Source organism: Triturus cristatus, chromosome 10 (genome assembly GCF_964204655.1).
Source record: "Triturus cristatus chromosome 10, aTriCri1.1, whole genome shotgun sequence".
Taxonomy (NCBI): Eukaryota; Metazoa; Chordata; class Amphibia; order Caudata; family Salamandridae; genus Triturus; species Triturus cristatus.
In genome coordinates this window covers 734,129,064-734,138,525 of record NC_140593.1, presented here as the reverse complement: position 1 = coordinate 734,138,525, position 9,462 = coordinate 734,129,064, and the positions used below count along the sequence as shown (strand labels likewise).

Below are 9,462 nucleotides of genomic sequence, written 5' to 3'. Positions count from 1 at the left end.
ATTGCAAGTGACCAGGGAAGCCATTTTAAAGCATGTGCTGGACACTGGTGAAAACGAGTTTCCAAGCTACATGATGTCTTCACTGAAAATAGGGATATTTGGTATCAAACATCTCGTATTGGTAATTCCACATTGATGCCTATGTCATGTACCCAGAGGGCACCTGAGAGGTGCCCCCTGAAAACCTGAGAGGCCTTGGGTTTGCTTGCTGACTAGTTTTAGTCATCCTGCAGCCCAAAATGCTGTTCTGACCTCCTAAGGTGAGAGCCTTTGCTATCGGGACACCCAGAAAAAAGCCTGTCCGTGCTGAGGGTGTAACACCACCACCCACAGGATGAACTACTGATTAGCCTCCTTGGGCCGGCGACCTAAGAAAGTGCCGCCTTTTGGAATGCGAATCTGGCTCCCCTCTAAGGAGGGGAGCCCCCCTCTACTGTCCAGAGCCGCCTTGGCACCTGTCCTGGTGGGAAGATTAGCTAGTCAGGTAGGCGTGCCACCTCCAGGCTAGTACCACACTTAAAGTGGGCTACTGTGAGGTGGATACGATTTTTTTAGAAGTAGCCATCTTTGTGATGGCATACATGGGAATTCTGGGACCGGGTTATTGCCACTTCCCACAGGAAGTGGTCATATATGGATCTTAATGACCCCAAGGGTGAGTAGTCCATTCGCTACTACCCTAAACTCCCCTGACACCCCTAAATTCATTATTTCGGTAAGTCCCTGGCACTAGAGAAGCAGATGCCAATGACCTACGAAGAACAAGAAGAGCCGCAAAAGCAGAAGACTGAAGAGAGCACCTGATGTGTCCCCAGCCCAACTGTCTTGTCTGCCGTTCTCTGTTGATCCTGCGCCAAAGACAACTGGTCCTGCGCTGTGCCTCGCAAACCTGGGAGGACTGCCTTCCTTCAATAAAGACCGTGACCTCCCAAAGAACAGCAGAAATGTTCCTTGTGTCCTGCAGAAATTCCAAAAGAAAAAACTCCCGAGGCCTCTGGAACCTCCAAAACCCGATACACGAAGTCACCACTGCACCCGTCGCCTCTGGCCTGAGTTGAAGTGGGCCACCGTAGCCAACAAGGTTTCCCAGCCCTCCAGAGCTCTAGCTGTGAGAAAGTGCCATCTTTCTTGCATGGTATGCCCCTGCTTTTTGGTGAACTGCTGAATGTACTTTGAGTGTGCCCTGGGCTCCTGCCAATCAGGTGCCCGGGGCCTATGTTCCTTCCCTAAAAACTGTGCTAAAACCAAATTGATAAACCCTGGCCACATGTCAGCCCCTGGTAAATGGTACTCTAGGTACCCAGGGCCTTGTGACCAGGGAAGGCACCTAAGGGCTGCAGCACTCATTGTGCCACTCTTAGAGGCCCTGTACCCTGACACAAACACACACTGCCCTTGCAGGCTGAGTGTCTGGGTACAGAACAAAACAGTCGACATGGCACACATCGCTGTGTGCCATGCCCACAACACACACTGCCCTGGCATACATCAGCCATCCCGCTAGCTGGGTGCCCTATGCCAGTGATGTGGGTACAGGTGCATGAGCCCTGTGCCCCTACAGTACCGAGGTCCATTCCTGGGCACTGTAAGTGCAGTGCTGCCATTTAAGAGAATATGGTGCTGGGAGATCGTTACCACGAACTCCACAGCACCATGATGGCTCCACTGAAGACTGAAGTTTGGTTTCAAACTTCTCAGCACATTAAACCCGCACTGATGCCAGTGCAGGATTTAATGTACAATGCACAACAGAGGGCATCTTAGAGATGCCCCCTGAACCTAACCTACATTCCACGTCTTGTCTGAGGGGCTGCCTAGGCTGCCACACAGCAGACCTTTTGCTGGATCCCTGGGTAGAGAGCCATCCGCTCTCCTGGGCCTGCAACAATGCACATCCTGGGCGAGGTGCTAGGTCTCATCCCCCAGGATAGGCAGGGGAAGCTTCAAAGGCATTCCGCCTTTGTGAGCTTCTCCAGGCCACTTGCTGTACTCAGCAACTGGCCCCCACCGGTTCTGACCCCCACTCTGGCGTGAAGACTTGCCGGAAACCCCAAGGAAGGAAAGGTGGTGTGCCAGCCTCTGCCAACCCCACCCCTCAGGTGGGGGAGGCGAGGTGAAGCACATCTCCGGGCTCTCGCCATCATGAAGTTGGGAAGCCCTGCCCAATCGGGACTAGGCTACTGCCCCCCCTCCCACAGGAGAGTGGCAGGATAGGGAGGGTGTTCTCTTCCAGGGGAATCCTCATTAAAGTCATTAGCACTGAATATTCCTGCCCATGTGCGGGGAACCCGGAAATAATAAAAATTATATATGAACAACATATACAAATGTGTGTATGTATGTGTATGTATGTATATATGTGTATGTATGTGTATGTATATATGTGTGTATATGTATATATATATATATATATGTTCGAGGCATATGAGCTGCAGATCACACACTGAGGATAAGATCGCCATCTGGTGTTGGGCTCGGATGATTGCAGGTTGTTGTTTCTTCGGAAGAAGCCTTTGGTCACGAGGTAGGTGACTCCTCCCCTGGACAACAGTGCGCATGGGCATCCACTCAATCGTCAGATTGTTTTTTTCCGCCATTGGGTTCGGATGAACTTTTTTCCGCTCCAGCAGAAAACTTCCAGCAATCAAAATAACTTCTCAATCTTCATTCATCGACGTCGAAATCAACTCGGACCGGTTCCGGAAGCGGCTGATGGACAGGACACCCTTTAAAAAATGCCCCCAGTGTAGAGCGAAGTTCCCCCACAGTGACCTCCACGAGGTTTGCAACCTCTGCCTGTCGCCGGAACACAACGAATCGAACTGTCCAGCTTGTGCCGCTTTCCGTTCCAAGAAGACCCTCCGGGACCGAAGAGCTCGACGCCACATTATGGCTCCAGAACCGGAGGACATCTTTGCTCAGGATGTTCCTGAAGATGACACCGAAGATCTCGATCGTGTCCGAGGCCGACGATTCCGATGACCTCGTCACACCAGGGCAGCGTGTGAGTACCACCCCCCCTGCCCCTGCCCCATCCAAAAAGACATTGGTCAAGACTCCGCCAGTTGGGCCCAGTCGCGACCGAAAATCCTCTTCAGAAGCCCCGCCCTCGGGCCCGGCTCCGAAGACATCTAAGCCTGTAGGTGGCTCGGGCTCGAGCAAACCTCATGTTATTGTGCCTATAATACCTTCGGCACCGAAAACTCCACTGTCGGCACCGAAACAGGCTTCAAGACCGAAATCTCCTTCGGCACCAAAACGTTCCTCGGCACCGAAGTCTCCACCGGCACCGAAACGTTCTTCGACATCGATGCCTAAAAGTTCCATCGGCTCCGAAGACTCCATCGGCGCCGAAATCTCCGTCCACACCGAAAAAAGTTAATAAACATCCGAAATGGCCATCGCCACCACCACTTTCGGAGCCGGATGAACTTTTTCGCCCAGATCCTCATCAAAAGCGGATCTACATCAATCCCGAAACCGTCCATGTGACTGCAGTCCCATACAAGAAACGGAAGCTGGACATCACACCACCTCCAGCTCCCATACGGAAGAAGGACTGTGCTACTTCACCACTTCGTCCTTCCTCTCCTGTGTTACCTCCTAACCCATCCCCCCTCCTCCTCCTCCTCCTTCTCCTTTACCTTTACTATCTCCTTCTCATTCACCACCTCCACAGGATGATAATGATGATTTAGGGGGAGGGGCGGACCCTGATTTATTTAATGATCCTCTTGATCCAAACGACCCTTTTACGTTCCCAGACACAGTACCAGTAGATGACTGGTCTTACCCAATACCTGACATGCCTGACCCCGCTACCTACCCTTCCAAGCCCTCCCCTCCTGATGACCATTTGGGGTTTGGCCAACTCATAAATAGTGCAGCAACATTCCATGGCCTCGCAATGCACACGGACGCCCTTGAAGAGGACTTTCTCCTCGATACTTTTGAGCAGTCACAAAAAGCTGTTCACATACTGCCCATGATTAATGGGGTTATAAAGCATGCCACTGAAGTCTTTAAAGACCCTGTTAGAGCTAGGGTTCTCAACCCCCGCATCGAAAAAAAGTACAGACCAGCCCCGCAGGACCCTGCATACATTAAGGCTCAGCTCCCTTTAGACTCCTTGGTCGTGTCAAATGCCAGGAAGCGTGTTAACTCGCAGACAACTGGAGAAACACCTCCCCCAGACAAGGAGTCTAAGCTTTTAGAGGCCTCAGGCAAACGAGTCGCCGCACAGGCGGCAAACCACTGGCGTATTGCCAATACCCAAGCCCTGTTAGCCCGGTATGATAGGGCGCATTATGACCAACTTGAGGACCTTATGCAACATCTGCCTGAGCCCTTTAAATCCCAGGCTACTGACCTCATTCAAGAAGGCAAATTAATATCTAATGCCTCCATTAAATGCGCCTTAGATGCGGCAGACACTGCTTCTAGGGCGGTCAATACCAGCGTCGTACTCAGACGACATGCCTGGCTTCGTATTTCCGGTTTTAAACCGGAGGTTCAAACCACAATTCTAGCTCAACCTTTCAACCAAGAGCAGCTATTTGGCCCTGCAGTGGACACTGCATTAGAAAAAATGAAAAAAGATAATGAGACTGCCAAATCTATGGGAGCACTGCAGTCTCCTCAAAACCGGGGTTCCTTTCGTCGCTCCTTTTATAGAGGAGCCTCCAAAAATCTGGGAACTGAGACCACGTCCACCTTTAAAAATTCTGGACAAACATCCCCTAACAGAGGATATTTTCGAGGGGGTTATAGGGGAAACAATAACAAAGGTCGAGGGCGGGGCAACAACACCCGCTCCTCCCCAGCCACTAAACAGTGACTTGCCACCACTCCCCCCAGACCATTCCACTCCGGTCGGGGGGCGGCTCCAACAATTCCTACCTGTCTGGACTTCCATCACCACAGACAGGTGGGTAAGACAAATTATCCAGTCTGGCTACTGCCTCGAACTAATACAATCCCCCCCAAACATACCTCCCAAACAACGTCCAATGTCCTCACATCATCTCTCTCTCCTCAAACAAGAAGTTCAATCCCTGTTACAAAAACATGCGATAGAACCAGTCCCTCTTCAACATCAGGGCACAGGAGTATATTCCCTATACTTCCTCCTTCCCAAAAAGGACAAAACGTTAAGGCCCATACTGGATCTCAGACTACTAAACCAGTATATACAATCAGATCATTTTCATATGACCACCCTCCAACAAGTCCTCCCACTATTACAACAGGGAGACTTCCTCGCCACATTGGACCTCAAGGACGCGTACTTTCACATCCCTATGCATCCCGCTCACAGAAAATATCTACGATTTGTAGTAGATGGGCAACACTATCAATTTACAGTTCTCCCATTCGGAGTAACAACAGCACCCAGAGTGTTCACCAAGTGCTTAGCAGTCGTGGCAGCGCACCTCAGAAGACAACAGATCCATGTCTTCCCCTATCTGGACGATTGGCTCATAAAAGCCAATACCCACCAAAAATGCGTTCTCCACACTCATCAAACTATTCAAACCCTCCACAACTTGGGATTCACTATCAACTACCCCAAATCCCATCTACAGCCCTCCCACTTACACCAGTATCTAGGAGCAACCATAGATACATCCAAAGCCATAGCTTATCCCAGCACTGCCAGGATAACCAGTATACAAAATCTCATCTCTCAATTTCAAACTCATCAATCTCTTCCAGCAAGAGTGTTCATGCAGCTCCTAGGCATGATGGCGTCGTGCATCTCCATAGTCCCACACGCACGACTTCAAATGCGTCCCTTACAGGAATGTCTAGCACAACAGTGGAACCAAGCTCACGGACAACTTACCGATCTGGTGTTGGTGGACAGTCGCTCACTTCGCTCACTGAAATGGTGGAACACCATCAACCTGTCCAAAGGGCGGCCGTTCTTACAGCCTCTTCCACAACTTGTGCTGACTACCGACGCATCTCTCACGGGGTGGGGAGCCCACCTCCTTCAACATACCACTCAGGGCAGATGGACCAGTCAACAAAAACTGCTCCACATCAATCACCTAGAACTCCTAGCAGTGTTCTTGGCACTAAAATCCTTTCAGGTACACCTAAAGAACAAAACTGTCCTCATACGCACAGACAACATGACGACAATGTATTATATACAGAAGCAAGGGGGGACACATTCTCTCCAACTGTCCCAGCAAATCTGGAGATGGGCAATTCCCCAAAACATCTACCTGTTAGCAGAACATCTCCCAGGAATCCACAACCAAGTGGCCGACCTCCTAAGTCGCCACACACAGCAGATCCACGAATGGGAATTACACCCCAAGGTTCTACTCCCATTCTTCCAAAAATGGGGACAACCAGACATAGACCTGTTCGCCACTCCCGAAAACACAAAATGCCCAACCTTCGCCGCCAGGTTTCCACACCCACAGTCGAAGGGCAATGCCCTATGGATGAACTGGTCAGGCAGATTTGCATACGCTTTTCCGCCTCTCCCACTCGTTCCATTTGTGGTACGCAAACTGAAACAGTCGCTAACACTAATTCTGGTAGCTCCCACTTGGGCACGTCAACCGTGGTTCACCACACTTCTGGAACTATCTTTAGTTCCACATCAAAAGCTACACCTCTCCCCGGATCTGTTAACCCAGAACCATGGAGAAATCAGACACCCAGATCCTCAAACACTGAACCTAGCGATCTGGCTCCTGAGGTCTTAGAGTTCGGGTACCTCAACCTCCCTCCAGACTGTATGAATATCATAAAGGAAGCCAGACGACCTACTACTAGAGCATGTTACGCCGCAAAATGGAAACGATTTGCCATCTACTGCGCTAATAATGACATACATCCATTAGACGCTTCCATCCAAAACATCATTTGCGATCTACTACACTTGCAAAGATGCAATCTAGTGTATTCCTCCATACGTTTACACCTAGCAGCCTTGGCAGCCTACTTGCAAAATAGGGAACACCTGTCCCTCTTTAAGGTACCAGCCATCAAAGCGTTTATGGAAGGTCTGAAAAGAATTCTTCCCCCAAGATTACCACCTTCCCCAGGGTGAAATCTCAATGTTGTTCTAACAAGACTTATGGGTCCCCCATTTGAACCTATGCACAAATGTGAATTACAGTTCCTAACATGGAAGGTAGCCTTCCTTGTCGCAAGCACTTCCCTACGAAGAGTAAGTGAAATACAAGCCCTTACGCTAGAGGAACCTTTTTTACAACTACACCGTAACAAAGTAGTTCTTAGGACAAATCCTAAATTTCTTCCAAAAGTGATTTCCCCTTTCCACCTTAACCAATCAGTAGAGCTACCGGTCTTTTTCCCTAACCCAGACTCCGTAGCTGAAAGGGCCCTACACACCTTAGATGTTAAAAGAGCCTTGCTTTATTACATCGACAGGACAAAACCTTTTCGAAAGACAAAACAACATTTTGTTGCTTTCGCACCACCACATAAAGGCAATCTCTTCTCCAAATCCGGTATAGCCCTGTGGATAGTTAAGTGCATCCAAATATGCTACCAAAAGGCTAAACGCACTCTTACAGTTCCCCCTAGGGCGCACTCCACGCGCAAAATAGGGGCTTCTATGGCCTTCTTAGGTAACATTCCCTTAGAAGACATTTGCAAGGCAGCCACGTGGTCTACCACGCATACCTTCACTAAACACTACTGTGTTGATGTGCAAGCCAAACAGGCCTCAGTGGGCCAGCCTGTCCTAAAAACTTTATTTCAAACTGCTGCAACAGATACAGGTGACCACCGCTAAGGGGAGACACTGCTGTATAATCTATCCTCAGTGTGTGATCTGCAGCTCATATGCCTCGAACGGAATATGCTACTTACCAGTATGCATCTGTTCTTGGCATGTAGAGCTGCAGAGTCACACACGCCCACCCGCCTCCCCGGGACCTGTATCTGTTCCAGCATTTGTCTTACTTAGACATCGCACATGGACATCCTTTCTTTTCATTTCTATACACCATCTTTGCCCATCATGGCGAAAAACAATCTGACGATGGAGTGGATGCCCATGCGCACTGTTGTCCAGGGGAGGAGTCACCTACCTCGTGACCAAAGGCTTCTTCCGAAGACAACAACAACCTGCAATCATCCGAGCCCAACACCAGATGGCGATCTTATCCTCAGTGTGTGACTCTGCAGCTCTACATGCCAAGAACAGATGCATACTGGTAAGTAGCATATTATATATATATATATATATATATATATATATATCTATCCATCCAAACTTTTCTTATGCAAAAGTAAACACGGACTCCCAGGAGATTTGCAGTTCTAAAGCTTGTTTAATAGACTACACACAACAACGCGTTTCAGCTTTCGCCTTGTTCACGTTAAAGAAAATACTGTTTGAATAAAGTTAAATACAATTGATTAAGCGCAAAATAGACAACACTCAACTAAACCACATAATGGTACAGGGAGATGGTAATATGGCGGCCATCTTAGCCTGGTGCAAAATTCATTCAAAAAAACTTGTAATGTAAAATAACACTACAAAAATTATAAATAAAGCAACAGTGATTAAATTTGATTATCACAGCTCAATAATGTTTTCAGTGAAAGTGAAAAGCAAATCATACCCCATATCATACAAAAAGACGTATATAAATATACATCAAGCAAAATGCGCTAATATAGCCCTAGTGGGCAAAACACAGGTGTTTAAACCTGGATACCTTCATACAAAAATTACTTGCCTAATAAGCAAATCTCTATTACTGTATCAGATAGTCATCGATGTACAAAATTCCTCCTACATATATAGCCCCAGTGGGCAAAAGAAAAGTACAATGCTATAGACAATTTACTTAAGCGTGATACGATTTTCAAGTTCATCAGAAGGCCTCAGCATAATAATGGTACCAATCCCTGAAAAACATAATAAAAAAAAGCAAAAACAGATTTAATATCACATAATTCTAGCCTCAGTAATAGCAATATAATAATAACAGTTTTAGTTGTGCAGATGTACAGATAACTCCTCACTCGAGTTCAACCCTTTAGGAAACCGTCTCGAAGTCCACAATAAATCTAGACTCCAATTGTCTTAAATGAAGTACTTTGTTCCCTCCACGTACAGTATCCATAACAGCATCCAATACCACCATTTTAAGCAGCCGTTCATTTTGGGCATGTTGCTCGAAAAAATGTCGTGCCACAGGGTATTGTTTATTGTTATGGCGCAGCGCCCTTACAATATATGCCTTATTACAAGGACATACTAGTGCATAAACACAATACATAGTGTTACAAGTGAGCTTTTTTGATCTTAAATTTTTGGCTCATGCTGCAGAATTGTACCTCCGTACAATCCACACTGTATCTACAAGCCTTACAGTTTTTGCAGCAACGGAATCCTGGCCTGCCACTGCTCTTTAAGGTCGTGTCACTAGTAATAACATTAGGACTTAGTTCATCCCT

The 9,462-nt window shown here is 47.9% G+C and overlaps 1 protein-coding gene across 13 annotated transcripts in view; it reads left to right on the top strand.

Moving 5' to 3' along the window:
- The window catches only part of LOC146789924 (ATP-binding cassette sub-family F member 2), a 1,015,916-nt gene that overhangs the window by 365,538 nt on the left and 640,916 nt on the right, over window positions 1-9,462 (top strand). The window lies entirely within an intron of this gene.